This window comes from Barbatula barbatula, assembly GCF_947034865.1.
Source record: "Barbatula barbatula genome assembly, chromosome: 21".
Taxonomy (NCBI): Eukaryota; Metazoa; Chordata; class Actinopteri; order Cypriniformes; family Nemacheilidae; genus Barbatula; species Barbatula barbatula.
In genome coordinates this window covers 7,659,120-7,686,809 of record NC_136784.1, presented here as the reverse complement: position 1 = coordinate 7,686,809, position 27,690 = coordinate 7,659,120, and the positions used below count along the sequence as shown (strand labels likewise).

Sequence of the window (27,690 nt, the reverse complement as noted above, 5' to 3'; positions counted from 1 at the left end):
CATGTCAAAGCACAAACACTCATACAATTTGCAGACATATTATAAACATACAGTACATACACATTTCATGCATTCACTGACAGATGAACTCGACTGCACCCATGCATCCATAAATAAGCACAAGAAATAATTACTTGCTACCCATTCAAGAAAATAAGTAGTGTTAGGATAGTGAACCCAAAAATAAAAATTGAAAGCGCAAAAGAAACTCAATACACATATACTGAGATCTTTTGCGGATTATATTGATTATAAGCACCAATTATTGTTTTGTAGCAGCTCACTTTCCATACGTTTCAGTCTGGTGGATTTGTGGGGTTCAAGTGATAGTTGTCCCAAAAATAGTAAAAATTCTTTCATCATTTCCTCACCCTCTTGGTTATTTATAACCTGTGTGACTTTCTTCCGCAGAACACAAAAGATAACATTTTGAAGAAAGTTGGTAACCAAACAGCGTCGGCCGTTCATTTCTATTGTACCGATGAAAGTCAACAGGTGCCGGATAACCACATTCTTTAAAATATCTTAATTTGTGTTTTCCCGAATAAAGAAAGTCAAACAGGTGTAAATGACAAAAGGGTGAGTAAATGATGTTTTTATGTTTGGGTGAACTATCGCTCTAACACCAGTGCAGAGACTTACATTCCCAAAGCAACAGTGATCTGGTCAAGTGAGGGTCATTGGATGGATTTCTTCCTCTGCATCTTTAAAAACTTTTAACATAGCGATATACATTTCGAAAATGTCATAGGACATCATTATTTATAGTAATTTTCTTAAAGTGCAAAGTCTGAAAGAAAGACGAAACTATTTCTTTACTACCTCTTCTGTAATGTGCGTGGATTGTTTCACTAATTCTACCTATGTTATAGTGAACAGATGTTCCACACTGAATACATTTCCTATGCTGTGTGTGTACTGAATTTGCTGGAATTATCTATATTGTGTGTATTTCCAACAATCCTGTACCTAAACATCTGTACTAACACATTTCCACACTTTGACAGCTGGGGAAAATGTTATGTGACATTAAACCTGAATAACAATATTAATGTAGTAAAACATAAACACAAAGTTTGTTTCACTACAGTAGGAACATTTTATTCATTTTATGTGAATGAATTATTTATAATATAATATCTTTATAAATTATCTTTAAAGCAAAATATGAGCTAATAGTAATGAGGCAAGATTTCATGTTTTATTATTTATCTTATAGGACACTTCAAAAAACAACCAAACCTGTCTACATACACACAGCAACACAGCTATTAATGTTAGTGAGCCACTGGAAGGCTCATAAAATTCCATTACATTATGTTTATGTGTGTGTGGTGATTTAAGAATGCGTGTGTAATGGTGTATTTCTCGTTTTTTAAGTGTTAGAATTTCTCTAGCTTCTTTGCTCTTCATATGGGTAAATAAGAATAAAAATGTGTTGTAAAGAATGGAAAACATGCACAGATTGTTCGATATATGTAAATGAACCTGTTTAACATTATCTTCATTATAATCAGAGTTTGGGAAGCCTTTTGGTATTTTGCTTTGTATGAACCACCCACAAAAATATCCTTCAAACCCGTAATCACTTGTTCTTAAACAATAGCGAAGAAATAGCGACAGAGTGTTTAAATAGATGCTCAGTCAGCCTGGCCTTGACATTTGCATTGTAATGTGGAGCGATGGACTGTGAGGCTATGATAGATGCCCTAAGGGAAAAATTTGTGTGACTCGTTTGTAAATCAATTCTGCATTTTCATGCATATCTCAGCATTTGGTCCAATTCTAAATGAGGGGAAGCTATAGCACTGCATTTCATTCCAACTGAATAACAACATAAGCACATATAGGTGCGACAATTTCCATTTTCCATTCCACCATCAGCTATCAGGGACTTTAGAAGACACTGCTCCGGGGCAAAACCATACATTGGGATACATGTAAAGGCAGATACTACAATGTCAGACAGACACAAACATGTTAGCAAATGATTGTTCAGGGGCCCGGGGGTTGAAATGTGGTGTCACAGACCTGACGTAGATGTCCATCAGCTAAACGTCAGTCTGACAAGACTATATATGTACTGCAATGGACCTTTATGTTATACAATGGTCTCCAAAGGGGAATACAGTATTTGTACACTTTCCGATTGAATTGATCACCCAGAAATGAAAATTCTGTCAATATTTACTCATCCTCTTGTCATTTCAAACCTTTCTTTGCAGATCACAAAAAATATATTTAGAAAAATGACGGTAACGGACCAATGGTGGTAACCATTGACTTCCACTGGTTTTGTGTATGAAAAATAGAAGTGAATGGGTGGCGATACCACCCATTCACTTCTATTTTAGTGTGTATTTTAGTGAATTATCATTTCTGTTACGGGTTTTATGACTGACAAGATTAAACAAATTTTTTTGTTATGCAAGTCTTCATAATAAACAAGAGATATTGCCTTACTTAAATGTTTAAGTACGTTGTTGTTTCAAGACATATTGCATTGAGGCCCACGGTTTCTCTGCGTCTCATTCCGTCACAATGTCTATTTCTTTCATTCTTTCTGTATGCAATGGCCTGTCTACCCACATATTGTGTTCTCAGGGGGGAAGGCACCTGTCAAAGACTGAAGGTGGAATCCAGGCGTGATGGAGTTGGTGTATAATCCATGTGATGTGACAGATGAGAGGGGGGAATATGGTGATGGAGCTGCACTGGGGGCTTTGGTGTAATCCAGTCAGAAAAGAGCTGAAGAAATGAAGAAACATATTCTGACAGCAGAATGGTCGGCCCAAGTGTGCGTTCGTATGGGTAATAGTCAGGGGTGTTGGGAGGGAGGCTGCATGTTAAGCGTATAATGTCAACCGCAAAATTGATGATAATTGGAAAAGTTATTTGTATATAAACACTGAACATTCACCAAAATATTAAAAGCAACGTGTTTAACATAATTTCCTAGGATTAGGAATGTTTTGACAATGACTGGTACATTCTTTGTTTTAAGTACTTCATAAAAACAGACATTAGAAACTAATAAAATGTGCAGATTAAGAACTCATCATAACTGTTATTTTAAATAGATATATGACGTCTATGGAGCAGAGTGAAAAACGCTTTCTTTTTTCCATGCAATTCTAATGAACAGGGACGATAATGAAAAGGGCTTCAATGAAAGTCCTCCATGTTTTAATAATAATATTAAGGTCAATAATAAAATATTTTTCCTCTTTGGATAAACTATTGCCTGCATTGCTTAAGTTATTCACCTTAGATTTAATATCAATTAATTTGTTCTCTATGCTGGTTATCCCATAAATTCAACATTCGGGACTCTGTGAACTCAGAATATTCCATTTTTTTTCAATGCCCTTTCATTGAGTTCAATGTTAAATAACTTTCGGTTCAATTTGAACAGTTTATCAAGTTGGTTGACACCAGGTATGTTTTTGTAAACCTTTCAAATACTGCACTTTATTTTGAAAGTCCACTTTAGATATTTTACCAACTATACAGTAAGTTACTTTGCAACTACATGTCTACTAATTTAATAATCTTCATCTACATCTCATCAAACTCACATTAGATTACTAGTAGACAGTTTGGTTAAGGTCATGATTGTAAGAATAAGTTGTCATGTGGTTCCAAAGTTACTTATTATCAGTACATTGTCTTTTAAGGGATTCTGAATTCTTGGCAGATATTAGAGAAACAGGCCTCTAATGCTGTACTGACTAGTGGTTGACAAGAATTTGAAAAGCTACTTCTAGTAGCAGAAAAAGTGAAGCATATTTGATTCTATTTTAAATGTCCCTTAAAATTCCAAGCTCCATTAAAACAGCCAATGTGCCCACCTCTGGCCACACAGAGAGAGATGTGGAATACACACTGACACTGACAAACAGTCACATCTGGTCACTCAGTTACAAAAATCACATCTGCGCTGCATTAGGAGGGCTCCTCGTTCTGAAACCAATCTGTTATGCAGCATCCTCCTTGACATCTATGCAGTCTTTCGGAGCATTCTGCGGTGATAGTGTCATATTTTGTTTGCACAAAATTTCATATTTGTGTTGACACTTTTTCCTGAGGGTGAGTGACATGATAAACGAGCTGCCTCTATAAATGGGGTAAGTATGTTTGAGGGAGAAAAAAAGAAATGAAGTCAACGTGCTGAAAGATATCTCAGAGCGCGGTAGAGAAATGAGAAAATGTTGTGTCTGGTGCGGACGCAGGTAAATTCATCTGCCGGAGCGAAAGTGTCCCTCCGTATGACGTCTCTGAGGAGATTTTTGAAATGTCAGCCCTGACAACCGCTACGGATGTGGGCATACAAACATATTTTCATGCTTTGGAGCACCCAGGAGGCACAAACCCATTTCAACTTCTTGATCTGCTCTGCTGAGAGGACACTTTGAAATGACCGGGATGTAATAATAAACAGTTCCTGTGTTCGGCTGAATTGAAAGTCATCTCAATCTGGCCACATGATAATGTAGATTTTTATGTATTTAGAGTGTTTGTGCGCATGAGTGTGTGTGTATGAGTTACATGTGCATGTGTAGTGTGTTTGTTGACACCTTGTTTGGATTAGCTGTGTTCGCGTTTTACTTTTAAACTCTTTACGTTTTTTACTTTACTGTTCGGTCTTATTTATTTACCTCATGTCAGGCAAAACCTATATACATCTATGACTTTCTTATCTGTGGAAATGAATGAAGATATTTTGAGAAAGGTTTGAGTCCATATAAAGTAAGTCAATGGGATCCAATTTTGTTATCAACGTTCTTCAGAATACGTTGTGTTCTTCAGACGAAGAAAGTCATACAGGTTTGTAATGACATGCGGAGTAAATAATGAAATAATTTTCATTTTTAGGTCTACTATCCCTTCTAATAACTTCTGTCCTATGCTCTGGGATATACAAAACAACACTGAAGAATGTCCATTCACATCAAAGTCAACAATACGGAGTAAAGCTACCAAGGGCATTAACGTAACAAGGCCTTCCCAAGCTAAGTCATCTGCTCTGGAGCTGGTTGATGCATCATCACTCATCTGCTTGGGGGATGTGGAATTTGCTCGCACCAACAGTCCATGTCAAAACAAAGCTTAGGATGTCAAGAAACTGTGAAAGTGTTATCATGGCATCAGACCTCACAGACTTGTGTGCATAAGCACATACGAGTGTTTCTTTAACTGCGGGCACTTTTATGTTTCAGTGTTTGATTTAGATTCAAGCTAACAGATCTAAAAGGTCCATGGTGTTATTTATGGGGGAATATTATATACATAACTATGTCGTAAGAGGTGTATAAAAACCTTACAAAATGAAGGTTTTTTTTTACTTTAGAATGAGCTATTTCTATCTACATAGACAGCGGGTCCCCTTGCATGAAATTCACCATGTTGTTTCTACAGTAGCCCTAAATGGACAAACTACTCTACAAAGCATGTTTCGTAAATATGTTATTTCATTCGGCAAAAAGCTAAAAACGTAACCACATCTAAGTTTTGTGTCAGCCACCGTAGTTCTTCGAAAGGGAGAAGGGTGGAGTGGACTGAGCCTTTGGCTGTAATTCGCAGACCTGACCGCAATATGCCGCTAAATTATACACATTGGACCTTTAAGTTTTCAAAATGTTTCTGTACATCAAAGTCACATTAAAACTGTCCTAGAAACCTTTTACTAGGGCTGTCACGATTATGAAATTTGGCTGACGTTTAAATGTCTATTAGATAATTGCGATTATGGCGATTAATTGTCTGTTTAAACACTTCAGCAATTATAATGATTAATTACAATTAATTTATTCAATAAATAAAATACATTAAGAGACATTAAGAAATGTCAAAATTCTGTAATTTACCATTCTCTATAGCGTGACTGTCTAAGACTGTCTTAACAGAAAACTGAGCTAAGAGGATGATGTCGTCTTGCTGTTTCGATTTTTAGATTCATTTTAATAAAACTCATAAATACAAAAAAAAGTAAATCTGATAGGCCCTACAACTCAAATGATGAAGAAATGTCATTCGAACGTAACACTGAGTGCAGATCAAGGACAGTGGGTGTAAAGTGCTAAAAAAAATTCTAAAATTATTATTGCATTTTTAAAGCTAAAATTATTTAGTTAACTATTACATTAGCTGTACCAATGCAAAGAAGTCTCTCATTTTATTCCATAAATGTTTCAAATGTCATTTCCATTTGCAGCTGTATCTGACAGAACACATCATTGCGGATGTGTAGGATGTGACATTTGTCGGTTCTGTAAAATTACGCTTCATAAATCTGACCATTCTGGCAAATTCTGCTATGATTCATTTACATTTTCTATTAGACACTGTTAGTAAACAAATTAAATAAACAAATGATAAACAAGTGTACATTTACATTTCTTTTAAATTTGCCAGAAGGTTAATCCAAGAATGCAAATGCTTTATATAATATCTAGTTGCGTTTCAATGTTCTTCTAACTCTTTATGACCCACAGGTTTGTTTCAAGGTCCACAGGTTCAAAAGTGCCAAGAACACACATACAGTAAACACACTTTAGTGGTCCACACCGCTGTATTTACAGGCAGTGCTTGCCTGTTGTTTGCTTCTCCAAACTTTGCTTCTATTATGTAAAAGTGAAGTTTCATTCAATAACGGTGATTATGCCCTCGCAGTACTTCCTAATGCTGAGTAAATCTATTCTTTAGCCTGAATTTAAAACAGCCTTCCGGGTGTTGTAAGCAAGCAACCAGGGTCAAGATGTAAAGCTTCTCCCTGGATATATGAGGAAACCAAATTAGCCAAATATATTCTGGGGAGCAGCTCCTCCCGTGCGTTGTCAGAGGAAAACAGCTGAGTCATCGCCATGGAATAATTCCTAAATAGAGAAAGGACTTAGCTCAGCAGAGCAGCTGTGGGTTTTGGGCCACTCTCGAATGGCTGGCTGGCTTTACAACAGCTCATCGACACTTCAATCAGGTCATCAGAGAATGTGCTGAAATCATTCCGTGCTGATCAATGGCGCACGCTTGTGTAAAACTGTAATCGCGTGATCAATTCAAGCATAATCCTCAGGCGCGCTCGGAGTCACCGCAAGGCCGCGCAAAAAGACATCACGCACAGTCTCTGCTCCTCGCACCCACACAAACTTGTCACTCAGCCCTGTGGGGAGCTTCATTCTCCAGCTCGTATTAATTCACAGCGCTAAATGTGCAATTAGAGCGTGCAGTGTTTTGCAAATTTCCTCTCAAGTAGAAGGAATTGCTGGAGGCTTTCCAACACATAGGTGTCATACATACATATGGAGAACGTTATGTCCAACTCATCTGTTAAGACGTGCTGCATCAGTTTAAGGTAAAGTGCAGACATAATGCGCTGCTATTGGTGAAACTAATTAGCACTAAAGACTAAAACGTCATATTGTTATGATTTGGTAATGCGAGTGGGAAAATGTTGTAATTCATCCTATGCGTTATAGTGAATACATTATGAGCACAAAACCACATGGTCTTTTTTAGCATTAATTACGTCTGCCGTCAAATCCATTAGTCGTGGTTCAAAAATTTATGTTTGTGTCATTTAGTTGTGTGTGGCCTGTACATTTATAAGTATACAAATTCACAAACATGTATATACTTAAGAAATATGAATAAAATATGTTTATATGTATACAAAACGTAAGTAATATTTCAATAAATGTATACATGTATTTATGAAAATATTTGTTTAATAAACACATGTATGTGTGTGCATTTATATATACATATAAATATAAACACAAACATTTATTTTGGAATTTATTAATCACGATACATCACAAATTGACAGCGCTAGAAAATACATGATTCCAATTCTGCTGAAATCTACAAATGAAAACAAGTGTGTTAGTCATTTTGAACTCAAATCTAGCTGGAAAAAACAAACTCGACAAAATGGAATAAATTCAATTAAATTCTATAGTGCTTTTCACAATTTTGTATTGTTGCAGAGAATCTTTATAGTAAATACATAATACATTAAATAGAAATAAAAAAAATCATATAAAACATACAGAATACATCGTGTTATTGCAAATCTCCAATAAATTAAGCGCACAATCTAGCCGCCTCTTAATATCATACAAATTGCCACGATATTGCATTGTAGCGTTGTAGTGAGGTAGGCAGGACGAGAGCCGGGATTCGAGGCCGTTGTTTGAGTGATTATGAGCGTCAGCTGTACGTGCCCCGGTCTCGTATCACGGAGGAGATTGGGAGCATAAAAGGACGAGCGACCGGACCGTCAGTGAGAGAGGACCGGGCCTGGACTTTATATTATGGTTTGTGTGTGTCGCACACACGTGTCTATTTACGTTTGATTTTATTAATTAAAAGTCTATTTTATGTTCGCCGGTTCCCGTCTCCTTCCTTCCCTCTTATTGAACATGTTACAACTGTATAGTCACTAGTCGCTATATAATCCACACAACTGACGAACCGTCAACAGTTGAACCAGGTTAAGAGAACCTCAATCAGCTCCCACAATCCTCGCCTCCTATCCAGGAATAAACAGCAAAGGCCCTGTGCTGGAAACCTTTAACCCCTAAAGCACATGAAATCCTGATCCTGCTACAACAGCTGTTAATTTGCACACTTAATTACAAGCTTAGCCCTGTCTGACAGAAATGTGATCCATTCCGCACTAAAGTAATTAAACGATACGGCAACCATTCACTGCCTCCTGGACTATGGGGGGAAGCCAACATTAAAAGAAACCTTTTCTTGAAGCTTTGCATTTCGCTTGCTCATTATTCTCACGCGGAACAGTGAAGGAATGACACATTTAAAGACATTTCCCTTCAAAAGCAATTGCAAGCAATGCGTCGCATTGGTCGATCGGCACCTGACAGCTTGTGATGTGTCTGATCCCTGGTCTACTAATTTAATCATATTTTGTTTTAAGTAACATAGAATAAGATTTTATCTTGACATAAGTATAAAATAATTTATGTGTGTGCAAATCCAGCAACTCAACAACATTTTACAACAACCACGGATATAATGTTAAAACGAAACTTTGGAAACTTTGCATTTACTCTGACCATTATTGTCTCCCAAAGCACTGAAGAAATGATATAGCTTTAAAAACATAACACAGCTTTGAAAACGACACAACACGTCCAACAGTGATTAAAAGCGCACCAAGCGTGCGTCTCCATTGTTTGACAGTGACATACTTCAAAATGACCGCCTATTAAAATTCACATTGCAGTTAAGGCCAGACTATAAAATTATATGACAGCTTTTGATGTCTAGCAATAGAATGAGTATCTGATGTCACTGCCAGAAATGACTGTCTGCTTCTCTATGATCTGGAGGGGACTACGTTATAAGCCTATTTCACAACAAGACACAAAATGGACACTAAACCATAGTCATTGAGGATCGCGAGTTAAATTGATTGTTGGGTCATCTATCCAGACGCTAATCCATCACGCTCCATTTGACGGCTAACTGGCCACATTCGCTCATTATGATCGTGGACTCAATGGTCTTTAGTCAATAGATCTTCAAAATAGTGTTCTTCATTTCGGAAATGCAGTCAGATGAATCTCTCAAAAGCGTTTCAAGAATTCAAAATTCATTTTGGATGAAAATGGAGGGGGGAAACAGAAAACCCATATGCTTCTGAATGAGTTTCACGTGGTGTTTCTAGAATCGGCTGAAAAATCCCCCCAAAACAGTGTCATAATCTAATCATGCCTCACCAGCCATTCACCCTGCCATTATTCTGCACATCACTGGAGATGCTCACATCTAGGGCAGGTGCAGGTATGACCATTGAAAGGTCAGTGCATTGACTTACAGGGTAATGAGGCACAAGAAATCGGGGCAGCTAAGAATTTTCATTCCCCAAAAGACACATGATAGATAGTTACATGTGGATCCAGTGCACATGAGACCTTGAGTTTGACCTTGAGTCCTTTTTGACCCCATTAGATCACTTTGAGTTAATCATAAGCCACTAACAAGCACCAAAAAACTACCTTAAGATTACAGAAGGTAACCATTCGGGAGGGAAGTTTTTCAATTTCTAAAAGTCATAAAAGCTAATTTTTGAATTATGCGTCACAACAAGCTTTAAAATAAACATAAATATACGTGCAAAACTGCACGAAAAGTCTTTTCTAGGTGTTGTTAAGGAGACAATGAGAAGTTGGGAAAAATACTTATCGCAAAATGTTAATCACTTACATGGTTTATATAAAAACTAACTAATGTGTATGATACATATTTATATACTCAAATAAATTATATACTCAAATAAATACCTATAAATTAACTATTTATAGGTAAGTGTTTCGGGAAAATCATCCCATTCTGTGAACTAATTCTCCCAAATTACAAACTGTTGACTGCTCAGAATTTTCGGCACATTTGTCAAACCATGCTGAATCATGCTAATAGAATGTGTGCAGGGACGTTAAAACTCTTATGGTCTCTTGTGTTACCAAGGCAGCAGGGGACCCATTTGTGTTTACATTTAAAGGATTTCCGTTATCAGCCATGATTTGATTGGGTTTTGTTTCATTCCTGTCTAGTTATTTATTGCTTGTACGGCACTTTGGGCTACCTCTTTGTTTTTTTAAACGTGCTATATAAATAAACAATGATTGATTGTTTGATAATACATACAGATATGTAAAATCTTTACACAGCTGTATTTGTGGACTTGACAGGATAGTACCACTAGGGGTCACTCACCTGCTGACCCCAGAAGACCAGAAAGATCTATAAAACTATTAAACACATGGCACTTCTCTGTGTCCACTAAAGCCCTTTGCAAACCGGTCGGCCACACAGTCACCTTCAGCCTCCAAGCACCAGTGAATCAGCCCAAATTTTATATGCATGCTGTTGATGCTGTACGGCTGCTTGATAATCCCATTATTTGAGTGCCCTTGATGTGAGGGTATTGACAAAGTGCAAAGCTTGATATTGGATTTTGGACTTTTTTCTCCTTCGTTCTCTCGCATGTTTGTTTATTTGTATTGAGACGTGTTTCCTCTGTGAAAGCCGAAATTTGACTTTTAGATTTATCAAACTCCAATCTTTATTTGTGCCAGCATCCTTTATAGCTTGTGCATATAAAGCACATTGCTCTTGATGAGGGTGTGGCGATGTCATAATACTAAGAATGTGTGTGTCCTCATTTTTATAGCTGGGGTAAGCTTGTCCTATACATGTATATGTGAAATGCAGTAGAGAGACAAAACAGCCCTTTAGATTTATACACCTGCAGTATAATCACATTTTCTTCTAAATGTAGCACTAAATGCACATGCCACCGTTGCTGTTTGCTCGAAACGCCAAGGTTGTGATTAAAGCACTGGCTAAATGTACAAATGTGAATGTGTTGCTTTACCTTTTAAGTTGTATATCAATTTGAAATGTCCTTTTTTTCTTCTATCCATTCAAGGGGATAAGAACTTCTAAAATCTCATTTTTAATGGATTTTTCTTAAGACATCCAGTGTTTACAACACACAGTCGCACATTGTGGTAGTTAATGCTTTCATTCGTGTACCAATCAGCCATTTTTTAACATCCCGTGTTAAATCAAGTCTTTTCCAGGAGGCTGGGATTGGGATTTATAACACTTCACTTTAAAGTGCTGTTTCATCACAAACTTGAAAAAAAGAAAATAAATTTGCTCTTAACTGGGAGACACGTTTTATGATCTTATGGAAAAAGGTGTGAGAGTTTTTGCTCCAATGTTGCATCATTGCATGCTGCTGTAAACTTAAAAATGAGACATAAGAGAAAATCTCAGAGAAACAGGTCAAAATTACAGAAAATATGCTGTGTATAGTATTTTGTACATGTATTTAGTAAAAGTTCAAAAAATATTTGTATTATTGTTTATTATTTTGATCACAGTTTTGTTTTGTCATGCTGTTATGTTCTCTGAATCCTTCCTAATAAACCATAAACACGGCGTTTAAAATTTAAATGCAACTGCATGTATGTGAATTATTGGGTTATTTTATAGGTTTATTTATTACTGAAACTATGCCTCATGATTATTCAAGACTAAATTATACCAGTTTATGCATGCGCTTACAGTACATTCTGTAAGGAGAAAGTGTACGTGGGTGAGTGAAAGCTCACGGCTCAATGAAGAAACATCTGTCACTACCCTACAGAAGCAAGCATCCAATTAGGCGTATTTTCAATACATCAGTAGCTGGGGATTACAGGGATAAAAATCTGTAAACGGCAGGACAATGAACGTTTAATTGTCATAATGATACATTTCTTTGTGCTTTAGACATTTGTCAGGCACAAAACATGTACAGTAAACGATAGGTTGAGGAAAAAACTCATGGGTGCTCAAGTTTTTAAAAAATAGCATGATAAAGCAATTTAAATGATGGACAGTTCATTTAGATGAAATTTGTTTACTATTCTATAGTCCAAATTTTTGGTGGTTTTGTGTATATAACATTTATGATTGTCTGCTCCCGTTCCAAAATGAATCGCATAACTGCACTAATAGTCTCCGCTTCTTTATTTCCACACTGGCTGCTTATCTTGGAAGGAGTGAAAGCAAGCGATGCATAACTCCTGTCATATTTGCTACGTTGGAAATAAAAAAATACACTACGTTTCACAGAATTTCTCCTGTCAATTAATCGTAATTGTTTTCTGACTTTCACCAATAAACTTTGGAAGTGAATGGTGTCACGTCATCTGTCTTTTCAACTGTACTAAAAGTCAGCCAAATGCCTCAGAAATAGACATTGACGTATTGCTCCGATGGCATTATTTGGAGCCTGAGTCTGGTTTAGAACATATAAGCTGTGTTCGACATCACGTGTCGCTGCGCAGACCGATCGGCGAGATTAGCCACTTGCAGTATGCACTTAGAGTTATGGTAAACATAAATCTAGCCAATAATGAAAACCTGTGTTGTCATCACAGCCTGGTACAGCTGCTCCTGAGATGCTGCGCCGGCTGAGCTAGACGGCTGTTCTCGAAACGCTCTATATCGCGGTACTTTGATGCCAGACGTGAAAGTCACATGCTGTCAGCGCCTGTTGAACTGACAAAATTTCAAAACCGGCAGGCGCTGCTTCAACTCAGCGCCACATGCAGTCGAACACACCTATTGTGCAACAACCACCTGGGGACGGGGTATAGAACCTGTAGTGCAACAACCACCTGGGGACGGGGTATAGAACCTGTAGTGCAACAACCACCTGCTGCGGGTTCAGAACCTACAGTATGACACATCTGAACACCTTACAACCTACAATACATCAACACACAATGTCTTGTTAGGCAATACTGGGAATGCTCTTTTTTCGCTAAACTTCTCAATCGGTCAATTATGGTTGTTACACTATTTAAATCTTAACTAAGTTACCTTGTATAACTCCAGACTTAAAGGCGGGGTGTCGGATTTCTCTTAGCCGTTGTTGATGTTCAAATCCCCAAAACAAACACAACCCTGCCGCCATCTTTCGCTTTCGTCAGCGCTCGGCTCGACTCATTTCCGTCCTGTGCACTGTGCACCTAACTGCTGATTGGCTACAAGATTGTTTTGATACTCTGCCAGACTTTGTCTAAACAAGTGTAATTTGGAAATCGGACACCCTGCCGATCAAAACATGGGCCTCATCCGAACTCATTCACATACCTGGAACCTAATGAAGTCAAACCCAGTGCGCTTCATCTCTTTTTGCACCTCTTTTTGTCAATACCGCTTCTACTTTCTTCATTTGTCCCCCAGAACCGAGGACATTTTATCTTCTTTTGTCTCCTTTGGCTTATAGAGACATCCTCCAGCTGTCTGCCCCCTCCAGCCCTCCCATCTGAAGAATGAGCAAGCTGTTGCTTCTTGTCACCTTCGGGGTCAAACTCATTGTCTCCTATTGGCTGACGGGCCAATGTGATGGCATGTGGCAATCACTCCTGGGAAACCACATGTTCAGCTGTGACTGTCTGTGCATTGTTTTCTGATGGCATAGATGGCACCAATTCAACAGTTAAAAAGGGCCAAGTTTGGTTAAACTGTAATCCGCCACACTAGCTGTAGCGTTCTGCCATATACCATTCTGCAATTTGCTGTTCATTCAAAGCGCACGCGCACATCAACAATCACTAATCAGCAGAGACAAACAATCTCCATTTGAAAACAGGATTTTCTACTCGTTTTAAAGGATTGGCAAACTCTTGGGAACGTATGGCATTCGTTGACTTGTGTAGGACATGTCACAACTATCACAGCCCGATCATAGTACTTTTCCCTCCAACTCTTACTTTTATTATCCTTTGCCTCCTTATATTTAATATATTATCTCTAATACAGCCATCTCAGCCTTGATAAACACATTTTGCTTTCTTGTAATAGGAATTTTCTTTTGATACAAAAAGATTGAGTAAAAAATGTAGTGCAGAACAAGTCATCAACATTTTTTTGATATTCAATTTGACCAAATGTCGTACCATATTTCTGAAAGACAAACATAAATCTGCTTACCATGAATTTGTCAACAAAAGAGCAGACTAGAATATAAATGGTCTGAAAGCAAGCACACATGGACTAAAAGTACACACTATTGATTTTTATGGGGTCTTTAGGTTGAGCTGGTTCTCACATTGAAGTGTCAATAGCTGGATAACCGTCTGATGGGTTTGATCAGCATAAGGCTTTGAAGGAGGACCCTTCCCTCTAGAATCAAACCCCCAAACTACAACAACGGGATTAGAAATAAAAAGAGTCTCTGGCATGGGCACCTGCAATTGTTCTCAGAGCTTTTTATATCGATCGTTTAATAAAACCCTCATTTACATCGTTGGTTCATTAGCGCCCTGTTTTCAGTGGGTTGATGCGTTTATATTTCCCGGTGCCAGATTTTCTTTTGATGTGTTGTGGCATGAAATTATATTTCCATGACTCTCTGCCCTTGAAATCAAAAACGATTCATTATTTATCAAAAAGCAAAACGCTCAAAGGGGCAAGTGTTTCCTTGCTTTTATAATGCCACACTTTTTATAAGCATGTGTATGGTTGCACTGATTTGAGAAGTGAATTGAGAATGGCTTTTAAACTCAAATTTCACTGCAGAATTAGAAATTAAAATCTGTCATTCCAAACCAACACATTCAAAACCAGTTTAAATGAAATGAGCAATATCTTAAATTATAAATTTTGCACTATTAGAACATTTCAAGACATCTGATATCAAGTCAATTTGGTTAATAAACAATGTGTTCAATGTTAATTGAATGTTCAATTAACATTTATTATGCTTAACATACATTGTCGCATTAAACTTAAAAAAAACTGTTAAAAACTGTTTTAAAAGACTTCAGACCTTAGAATCCTAAGTAGAAACTCTCTGACAAGGAAACATGGTAAGTTATGGAAAGGATTCTACCATTCATTTCAAGGAGGTTGTCATAAGGGTGGCGTTTTTTTTTTTTGCTGCCCTGTGACTTTCTACAAGCACATCATGCCAGGTGCATGTCAATACAGAAACGCGTTTATCACAAGGCTGCCCGCCATCAGCGGTCACAACCCAACTGTCCAAGCAAACTCCAAAACACACTAGTACAAAACACATCTGATTTTTAACTAAACCACTGTATTCACATTCCGTAAAAAATGTCTGGTCCTTTCTATTGAGCATATGCGATGCAACATATGGGCTCCTGCGATCATCTCATCAGCGCGGCCAATTTAACTTAAGATCAATTGCAGCAATAGAGTTATGAAACACTGTACCGAGCCCGATTCTCAACCAGTGACAACACAGGATTAAATTCCCGGGAATCCATTCCCGCTGTATGACCACATGACAATAAAAACTGATAAGTCAAATGAAGGCTGAATATAGAAATTTAGGAATGACTGCCATTTACGGTACTCCGCCGAAATGGATGAGGCAGAATTCTTTAGAAATAGTAACTAAAAGGAAAAGCTGAAAGAGCCTTTGATGTCTTTTGTCTCAGCAAAGCCTTCGCGTGTTATCTTCAGGTACAAATGGTGAATAGCTAAAGCCCCAAATGAACAGATATAGCTGTAAGGTAATCCGTCTCTACTCTCATCTGACAAGGTCTTTATAATGCGGATGGGGGTGTCTCCAAGCATGAATGAAAAAAAAATGAGTCACACAATCTGTCTCAACGCATTCAGAGTCTTGGAAAGCTTTAGTTAAAAAGCAAGCTCTGACCGAGAAGAATGTTAATATATATGAGATGTGGGTCTTTTGTTTTGGTGTGTGTGATCTGAGCCATGCTGCCCGTGAGTCATTTCTCAACTTCATTCGATGTCGGAAACAAAATGCCTCTTAAACCTAAAATGCAATTACGTTGAAAGAGTCAATAATGAACCTGAATCGAATGAATCTTTCTAGCATTAAAACGGGCATTTGGTTTAATGATGTAACTCAAATCTAGAAAATTGTCTGACTCCTTAATTTCTTCAGCACCTTGTAAACAAGCTTTTGATACGAGAACGAGTCTATAAAACAGTCAATAATTCATAGCAAAGCAGACTAAATTATGAAGAGACTCTAGACTGAAAACAGGAAGCAGAGCAACTGCGACTTCCTCTCGTTTTAAATACAGAAGACTACATTAACATTGCCTATAGGAACAAGCTATATATCTGACATCTCTCAATATCTTGCTTCAATTATGCATGAGTGTGTTGAAAAAATGTAAATGCAGTTCTATAAACAGAATATGCGATTCTTTGTCGCTCATGCCAAAAAAGAGATAAGCTCCATTCAGCTCAGTTAAATATTCATCGCTGTGCTTGTTGTTTCTGTGGATAGAATTAGGCACAGCATATTAACTGCCCCTTGGGGTTAAGGGACGATCAAGGCGGATGGCTTGTCGACGCTTGCGATCATATTACTCGAACCATACAAAGTCACTGATGAGACAGCCTGTTGATGCGTACTCGGGAGAATCGTTTCATCCTTCAATCCGATGAACATTCAGAGTAGAAAATGTGACTCGGTAAACTAATCCTAGATCAGTCTCGGGCTCTTTAAAGTGTGTGATTTCCATGCTACGGATATTAAATCAAACTGCTGAAAAAATGACTTGATAACTACATCTACGGTTTCATGGGCTGAAGTTAACTTCCGGTCTGTGTTATAATGTAAACATCATTTTTATATTAAATTGATATTCATATTAATTTGAATTAAAATTTGATTGTATAATAATTGTATTAAATTATTTTAAAACTACTCAACCGTTATAGATTCTTTGAGGACGTCTACCGGAAGTTAAGTTTGGCCACATAACGTTTGTTTATGTTGTAGCTGCTAAAACGTCTCTACTACCTTGATCAGGCAAACAGGAAGACCCCCCTAAACTTATGCCATCGGTTAAACTAAGTGCTATATGACAATGCCAGAAAAACGTTTTGGGATGTTCAACCTACAAACATTATTCCACATGGGAACACAAGGAAATAAACAAAGTATACACAAAAATGAACACACTTCAACTTTCAGAGAGCAGCTGACTGCTATGAACACATTTGTTGCCGAAATTTAATATCATCATGTGTTTATTTATTTATTCTTTATTACCTAGATTCAAAGTGAGCTTCATTAATTATACAAGGCTTTTTATGGCTTTGCTTCATATTTTAATGCATTACATCAATGCAGGCACATTACCATAAATAATACAGACACGCTGAACCAAGCTTATCATACTATCAATTTGTTTTCGAGATATATTTTATTTAAAGATAAATACAGAAATGTAAATGTATATGTTGTGCAAGTACCCGTAGCCTGCAGCACATTTAAGCACGTCTATTATTTCAGCAGGATTTGTGTTTTGAAATACTTTTATTTATAACAGTTTTACATTTAATATTTAATGAATTCATCAAACCTATGTTTTACTTACCTTGTTTACATTTTAGCAAGTACTGTACACTGAAAATATTTTTTTTTTGTATTTATTGTATTTTTAGTAATTTTGTTGAAGATATAATCTTTGACCAAGCTTAAGTCAATTGAGTAAAGTGAGCAAATTCGAAGAATAATGTTAATTATTCCTGAAACACATGTATTATGGCTGTTAGTAAACATTAAAGACTGAACCTGGGACGAGTTTTCCCAGATATCAAACATAGAACAAATGTGCTCTCTTTTTGCTGAGATAAAAAAAAAGAAAATGCCACTGAATGCAGTAAAATCTGTTGAAAGTAAAAATAGTGTCTGAACAGTAAAACTAAACTGTAAACACAACAGTTTCTCTTTTATCTTGGTCTAAAACGCTATTAAACATTTAAAAGTGTAACGTTAGAAAGTATGTAGATAACAATATAATGGTGTGGTTCAACACATTTTCTTTACCTATAATACAGCGCGCAACAACTTTTTTCCGTTCTCTACAAACTAAAGATAAATGGTATAGAGTCGCTTGACTTTTGTGTGCGTCACAGGAAAAGCCAATGCCGCAAGATAACGTCAAAATAAGAGCTTTGTTCAACGAGAGGTGAAATCAGATGCCAATCACATAAGTAGCGAATAAAATTTTGGGGTGACACCCAGGGTGGCCAATTGAATGTCAGGGGGTGGTCAGTGCCACTTTGGGCTCCCCTCTGGCTCCGCCACTGTCAATAGCATTTGACCTTAACAAAATCTCCCCTCTGATTTTAAACCAAGCGAGTAGGAGTAAACCCATTAATGAAACTTGTGAATAACCTTTCAAGAGCTTCACCATGTTAAGTACAGTGGGGGGAAAAACTTTGACAGGTGGATGTTTCTTGAGGAGACAGCCTAGACAAGCTGGGCATTAAAGTGTCAGAACATTCCAGTACCAAACAATTATTCAACGAAGACAACAAAAAAGGCTCGATCAGAGAAAATCTAACATTAAGGACTTTAAAGTCATTTCATTCAACACAGTTCAGAAGACAATGTTAAAATATGGCTAGGTAAAGGGCATTCACTTTATAGATTGAAATGTTGGGGGGGAAGATCTTCACTCTTTCTTTGAGAAAGTTTATTTCTATGTGTTGGGGTCAGGAGAGACCAAGATGGCTAAAGCAGCATTCTGGGTGAAGTGTTCAGGTCAAGCAGCAAGCGTGTGGGCTGAACAACAAGAGACAGCGTGAACTGCAGCACTGTTTAATACACTCCACTGTCGACTATTACATTAGTCCTGTTTAAGGGTCCAGTGTATGAAATTTAGCGGGATCAAGTGGTGAGATTTTGAATTGCAACCAATGGCTCACTCCACCCCTCCACCCTCCATTTCCAAGCACTACGGTGGCTGCCACTGGGATAAGATGTTGTCATGTTTTTGCTTCTTTGCCGAAGGAGATAACGTATTTATGCAACGGACTCTGTAGAGCAGTGTGTCCGTTTAGGGCTACTATAGAAACAACACAGCAAATCCAAGGTAAGGGTACCCGCAGCTTATGTAGATAGAAATAGCTCATTCTAAGGTAATAAAAACATATCACTTCATTATGTCCAGCTTTTATACACATCTGAAGACATCGTATGGATATTATCTATATTTCTGTTAATAGATTTCTGTCAATAGACACTACAAAAAATTACACACTGGACCTTTAACACAACTGAAACCAAACATTACATTTTAGTATGTGATCTAACTTATGCATCAAGGCATTAAACACACTAACTTTACATATCTAATGGTGCTATGATGATGAAGTATGAACAAAATGATTTTGCTGAGTATTTAAAATAACACATCTATAGAACTGTAGCTACCCATCAAATTATAAGTACTAAGATGATATCCAGGTCTTTTAGCTGAATCATACAATAAGTTTGGAAATGGTATGTTTATTTGGCATTACGCCTTAGAATGGGGTGACATTTCTGGGCTTTTTACTAGATATCCACTTCCATTTAGTATCTAAAGAGGAGCAGAGCTTGCATCAGCATTGTTCCACCCCTTGAGCTGGGCTGGAGTCCAAGACGGGACTGTGCAACAGGCAAAGAAATGCTAAAAAACCTGTACATACCTGTACATTTTTCTGTTGTGTGAGCGAAGCTGAAGTTTTTTTTGGGGGGGGGTTAGACCTGTCAAGCTAATCTAGTCTAAAATTAACATTTCTAAATATTACATCTGCCAGTAATTAAAGAGTTACTTAAAAATAGATCAAATAAGAGGCTATATTTTATTTATTCGTTGGGAGAGTGGGGATCCAGGTAAACAACAAATAATTCATGGCAGATTTGAGCTCACTCCAACTACAACATGTCAAAATTGTATTAAAGATGCCTCGCCGGTGTTTCCACTGCACAAAAATGTAGAAGCTATTAATAAAACATATGCTTTGCTTCCGGTTACAGGAATGAATTAATAAGAACATTATTAGTTATTTAAAATCAGCTATCAGCCGTCGTCACCATTAATACAATTTTATTCGTGTTCATTCAGTGTGCAACCTTCAATGTATTTGTGCAATAAAATATGATTCTCATTAAATATTTTCTTTACTCTTTTTTTAAATTTTTAAAGAAGAAAGATGGTTGATAATTTTCAATTGTAAGTATAGCTTGCACACATAAAAATGTGTGGAACATTCTTTCTAACTCGGTCCGGCCAACCACATCTCTCTCAACCTTCAAAAAACTATACTTAAAACCCATCTCTTCTGTGATAACTTGACAGACAAATGAAAAAAAGTACACTAACCCTCTTTCTCTCTCAACAGGTAGTGGTCTAGCTTTTGTTGAAACTGGTAACTTTGTATTAGTACCTATCGTACTATTGCTCTTGTATGACATCCATGAATTGTATGACATACATGAATTGTTCTCTTTAAGTCGCTTTGGCGTCTGCTAAATGACTAAATGTAAATCTAATGTAAATGTAAATATGGAAAAACCCAACCGTGAAAATTCTAGTTGAGTTTGCCTACATTTGAGTCAATCAAACCAATCAGTCTTAGTGTAACTGCAGTTTCAAAGTATCCTCCTTAAGATCGAAGTTTAAGTCTCTGCAGCTCATTGTTGTGTTTTTGTGGTGAAATGAAATAGTGAGGGCATGAGGGGGCAGTAATACCTTAATTAGTGTAACACAGTAATCACATCAGCTAAACATGGCGGTGGGAGCAGAAACATATACAGGGAGTAATTATCACCTCACTCCTTAAATGATGATGAATGTATCAAAGGCTGCCTACACTGATGTGAAGGAAAACACCAAAGGCAGTGAAAGTCTGCAGCATATGGCACAGCAGAACGTGTTAATAAGTCACTGAGATCTCAAGGAGATCTAAGCGATCAGGCTAGTTAGCGGGACGCTACTGTGTGTCATATTTTCCTTGTTAAAATCCTATTTCCAATCCCTGTTTAATATGCACATACACATGCACACCCACCCACACAAAGATACTGAGATATCACATGTAAAAAACATTTCTACTAAAGACCTGTAGAACTGCAAAACATCTGCATTGTAAAACTCTGATATACGTCTTAGAAAGGTCAATTTGACAAACATCTAACAGACATCTTCTTGATGTCTCTATGACATCTGACAGGAGACACCGTAGACATGTAATGCAGGTAAGCAAACAATACAAAAATACGCCTTGCTGATGTAAATATAGTAGGGCTGTCAACTTTAACTTTAAAAAAAATGTATCGCCATTGACGCAACATCCGTTTTTTGGTGAAGTGTTACATTATATTCACGCTCTTAATGGTCTTTAAACTATATAGGCGCGATTTAAAATGGTTGTATAATAAATTGTATTGACACGTCCAGTATAGATTGACAGCTTCTGGCTGTGAAACGCGGATCAACGCGACAGCGGCAGCGGGACACCAGTATTAACTTCTATTTCGTGCAAAAACACACACGATTACGCCAGAAAGCACTTTTTTCCAGTATTTTCGCAAGCAGGGTCTTCAACGAGTTAAATAAAGTCTTAAATGAATGCAAAGAGTAGTGATAATAGGAAGCGCATTAGACCTGCTTTGAGCGTCAGCTCTTAAATGTGCTGCTGTGACTCATGTCACTAATGTTAATCAAAGAACAAAAGAAAGAAGAAATCAATGTGATTTTGTAGTGCCAATGAGGGTTCTTCTGCATTTCATGTATTTAGCAGTAAAGACTGTAAAGTGTTTGAGAACTTGGGTTTTATTAGTAGAAATTTTTAGTATATTTAATGAAGACATCAGTTGGAAATATTAGAATGTTGGCTTTTATTCATAAATGGATGCTGTTAAAGAAATGTGTTGTTTCTACATTAATTTGGTGATTTTGATAAATGTGAAATTATTAGAATGTAAAAGTATCTTTAAAAACATAAATGCTATGTGTGAATCTTTTTAATTGATTGACAGCACAAAAATAAATAGTGAATGTTAAATTCGCTAAACGTGTGCGATTAATCGCAGTTAATCACACGAAAAGGGTGCGATTAGTCGGGATTATTTTTTTAATTGACAGCCCTAAAACATAGACATGAAATGGACTTCCAATAGATGTATTTGTGCTATCACGCTATAGGTATGTAGACACCATTTGGAGGTTAACTCTTTCCCTGCCATTGACAAATTATCTCATCGTTTAAAAATCACCTGTTTCCTCCCAAAGATGAGTCATTACAGCAATCGGTGTTTGTACTGTTGTCCAGCAGGTGGCTCTGTTACACACCTTTGGAAAAAGTACAGAATCTCTGAATCAAGAACGTATATATTGTATCTGTTTTTAATCATTCACTTCTGAGTCTAATCTCAACCAAAGGTTTGCATCCAAAAATGCAAATTATCTCTAATTATTGTTTAGTCAAAGTGATGTATTATTGAAGAAACTCTGCCCTCTTACTCCGCGCTTTCACAGTATGTTGCGAGTAATATCAGCCGTTTGAGTGTTAATGAATCTTTGCTTAAAATTTTTATGAAACTTGTAAACTGTGAACTTTGAAAACACTCATTTCAACGTAATAATTCTAATTTCTAATACTAATTTGGATGGATAGGATGCGAATTGGGAAACATAGGACAGTCAAACCGTCCTTTTTCAATTTGAATTGGCAATGCTTTTGGTGTTGAAATTACACATTTTTGGGCTGGAACGAAATGCCTCACAAACACAGAAAAACCTAAGATCTGCTCACCAAATCTGCACTGAGAAATGGAACTTGCAGTTCTGGGTATCAGGTGGGTTTTTTCACCTCTGAATAAGCCCTCTGTGGCAATCTCCTCTGAGATACATATTAATCTCATTGTGCTGGCAGGCCTCCCATCTGAGATGATCCAATATGGCCATTGCAGTACTGCATAATTAGTTCAGATGGTTCTCCATGATGTCCTCTGTACTCAGGTGCAAGGAATATTTGATAAATGGTGGCAGCCCATCAGTTAAATGACAAGTACATGCAGAAATGGATTTCAGCGAATTACATACTGTCCTACAGACTACGGCGAGATCGTTTAAAGCCTTGGCATAAATCAACATCATTATGGCTATATGGTGTATACTCAAGTTAATGGAATACAGATAACATCTGGATGTGTGGCATTCTACATTTAAATGAATGAAAGCCTTGCTCTACAGAAGGACTTTTTAAAGTGTCAGAGAACGTGTAAGCCCAAACTGAATTGCAACTAACTTAAATCTTGTGGGAAATGGACAACCTAAAAATGTAAGTAAACTAACCACCTAGTTTATAAAAGGTATAACGTTATCTTTTACATGAGAGACATGCGTTTGCCAGACTGCTATTTTTAGTTAACGTTGCTAAATGAGCCACCTGTTCTCTACCTAAGACTTAGACACAGAACAACAAAAGCATTGATGCATGACTGTCAGTTATGTAACTTAAGTAGCACAACAGAAGTTCTATAAAAAATTACTGTTAGTACAGTCAGTTGATAAAGAAATTATGCTTCAAATGAAATCTAAAAATAAAAAACGCTTGGAATCAGACCACCACTATCATTTTGTTTGTACTGAATCCAAATCATTACTATTTTTACACTAAAAATAAATAATTTTTCCATCCATGTTGTCGATGTGCTCCTTTGGAACCACTTCTGCACAAAAAATTGGCAGCCTGGGTATTTATTTTCTAAAGTAGTGACGCACAGAGAAGATTTCTGAGACATAATGACTAATAATTCAACAAAAATGTTGCTGTTGTTTGATTATACAAGAGATGTGCAAAACAAGAGACAATGAACTCAAGATCACTACAGCAGCGACTCTTTGTGAACATATATAGTGTCTATTTAATTTGAAGTAATACTAAAAAATAACTTTTTCTTTTTTGCCCTGCCATAGTTCAAAGGCTAGTTAGTGGAAGCTATTTTATAGAGATTTTATAACTAAACCCAAACATGAAAGCTATACTATTATTTGTATTATTATATTGACCACTTCGCAAGATGTAAACAGAGGCATTTCAGGTTTTCATTTATATTAATTTTTTTAATCTAACATACATAATTTAATCTAAAATATATCCGGTAAAAATTTAGATTTGGTTATAAATGTTCTGTTCGTTGTACTATATTCAAATGTTTGTGTAGTGTTAAAAACACTGTGCGTGATCATGTTTAATACTTTGACGTGTATTAATTGAATCCTATTTAGGAAAAAGATGGCTCATTCGCATGAGCCAGATACCACAGTATATGATAGTGAGTGTCAAGGGGTTGGAAAACCTGGCGATGGCAATGCCCAGTCTGCAAAAAAAGCTGCCACAGATTAAGTTTCCTCACACCAGGAATCAAGGAGCCAAATCCCCTTTTCCCAGCGACAGCCTGTATCTACATTTGCTTTTATTATCCCTTAAGAAACTTCAGACGCTGCATAATTATGACCCATACACTGTAGTAAATTCAGAATCAGATTTATGACTCGGTGGGTCACCAAAAAAACACTAGGTTTGTCAAAATGTATACATTTTTGGTAAACTGTGATAGGGTCCTCAAACGCTTGCACAGGGATTCGTTAACCAATCATATCGGTGCATGAAACACACAGCCCTTGGCAAGTATATTGCATTTAAGAAGGGTACAGATGTCAGCATCAATTTCTGCAGGGCTGCTCAAAGTGGTGTGGGATTGATCAGGGATTTACGTCTTTAAGCAGGTGGTCCCCACGGTTGTCAAAGCCAGACAGGAAGAGGGAGGGATGGCAGGATTGCTTCAGCTCACAGTGAATCTAAACTCTTTAATGAAAAAGACCCTGTCAAAATTAAAGTCTAGCACATCAAAAGCATGTCATTAGGACTCACAGCCTCCGCGTCAAATTATCAGTTTTAATGCTCCCTGAGGAATTCCATCCGACAAAGGATAATTTTAGCTATTCTACACTCAGACTACTCAACCAAGGATTGGAAGCACAGAAGCTCTATACGGAGACAGTGGAGAAACAGGCAAAGTACAGTATGATTTGCTTCATTAGCTGACCTGCATTTTAGTCATCTCACTACACCCATGACCTTTAAAGGCAGTGGTTTCACGCTGTGGTTTTTGGATTTGTTTACTGTCAAGGCATGCAATGGTCACAGCTTACTTTATTTAACTAATTTTAAGCCATTTGAGCAGGTCCAAATTTACTCACTTCTCTAAATGATGTCATTTTAAGGCACTTAAACATCATGGCTCGACATCATGGCTCATTTCACTCAAGTTTATTATCCTTGACCTCTATAGACAATTGGCCCACCCACACCCTCTTATTTACTTACACTTATTGAGCTACTGGCCACCAAAATTTACTGGCCCAAATTAGCACGCTCAATATGTTAATAAAACATGCCGAGAGTTTGACTGTAAGATGTCCAGATACGAAATGGTTTGCTTCTCGGTCCCAAAAAGCCGCATTAATTTTGTGGACCGAGTTTGGGGATTTGTTTTCATTGAGGGAGCTCATCGGCATGAGAGTGAAACAGAAAATGTCCAGGAAATGTAAAAATGTCAACTCTCTGGTGCTCCCTATCTCTCTAATGAGATTATTTGACGATAAACAAGCCCCACAGCACTGTGCTGCGGTGCAGCATGGGATTGGGCGGAGGAGGTATTGTGTGTTAATTCCCGGGCTATGAGTTGTCGCCTCGGCTCGGCTACCTGTGCAGCAGTGTTATCATGCCTATTTCACGCCTTGACACCACAGGCTGACCAACTGTGCCAAAGGTACCGGGGTGTGGAGATATGCACAACCGAGCAAGTCTGAGGAAAATATTAGAACATTTCTTCAAACCTAGGTTCAAAACAGCTGACAGAAACAGCTATTTGTTACAGTCAATTCCATTATTCCAAACTGCTGAATATGCAGCACTTTCTGACAAGACTTGAATTGATTAAAGATTATCTGTAGCAGCAGCCTACAGTTTATATTTTACAACTTGTGTATGAATTTAAAAAAGAAATATAAATATAAATATAAAAACACTTTTTATTTTATACATATTTAAAAAAATATATAAATATAATGGATTTTGAACTTTATTTTAGACATATTTAAAATGATATAAGACTAAAGTTTATAAGATGTAAATAGCATTATCATCACAATGTTTTTTTGAATTCACAACATTTTGAGTCCATAACACATTTAAAAGTGCAAAGTACCAAAGGGCCACCAACATACTTGTGCATTTTTATCTCCACTCCGGTTTTCCGACATGCATACATTATAGAATTTTAGCATAACATTGACATTTGCGGAAGCAGTATTTCTAAAGGTCCCCTGATTTAAGATTTTAAATGGATTTTTCCCCTTAATCTAAAAATTAATGGTAACTGTAAATTGCATGGGTAAAATCGATTTGGAGCTGCTTTTATATAAAAAACCCTGCTATATACTTTGCTCATAAAAGTAGAAAAGGGCAGACACAAAGATTTTGGTCAAGGTAACTTGCTGAGTAAAAAGTGAAGAATGTTCTATGACATTTTCATGAATATTCAACATCTAAATGCATTAAAATGAAGGCAAACTTCAACATTTCCAAAATTAAATTTTAATTTAGTTTCAAATATTTTTCATATCATGTGGAATTTAATAATCAGACCTTATTTTTTGTCAAAAAAGTATTTTAATAGGATGCCAGATGATGGCAAAGTGCAGAAAACACAGTGTTCTTCTACCCTATACCCCAATGCATTCTGGGTCAGGTTGAAGAGCCACAGTTTTGTAGCTATTTTTTATTCAAGCACAGTTGGCTTTGCAATTTGTCTTCAACCAAAGCAAGCATGATCCAGACGCTGTCACTTCCCCCTTTCTATTAAACACGCTGGAGCAGAAACCAGCGCTGACTGTCTATGGAGCAGTTCTTATTTCAAAACGGTCATGGCTAATGCACATTATAATTGCTATGAACACGAGACAATAAATCTTCATGCATTCGCAAACAAAAACAGCGTCTTGAGTTATCTTTGCTGAACGTTACTGTGGTCATCAAGTTTACGAAAGAGTAAAAACCTGCTTGAAAGTGTCAAAGTCATGTCTGTACCTATATGGTTCTGCACATCAACCCCTAATGCTTTTAAATGAAAGAACAGTTGAATGAAATAAAAGAAACTTGGAAATATAAGTGCTACTAACAACAAAAGGGTTCTAGGATGCCTTTAAATAAAAGGTTCTCCGAGTCGCTCTAGGTTGTGCCATTTCGAATCAAAACAAGTCAATACTTACAGGCCTCTATAGCCGCTTTTCCATTTACTCC

General features: G+C 37.0%; 1 protein-coding gene across 1 annotated transcript in view; it reads right to left on the bottom strand.

The window, feature by feature from the left end:
* The window catches only part of csmd3b (CUB and Sushi multiple domains 3b), a gene marked incomplete at both ends in the record, with an annotated part of 310,902 nt that overhangs the window by 180,731 nt on the left and 102,481 nt on the right, over positions 1–27,690 (bottom strand). The window lies entirely within an intron of this gene.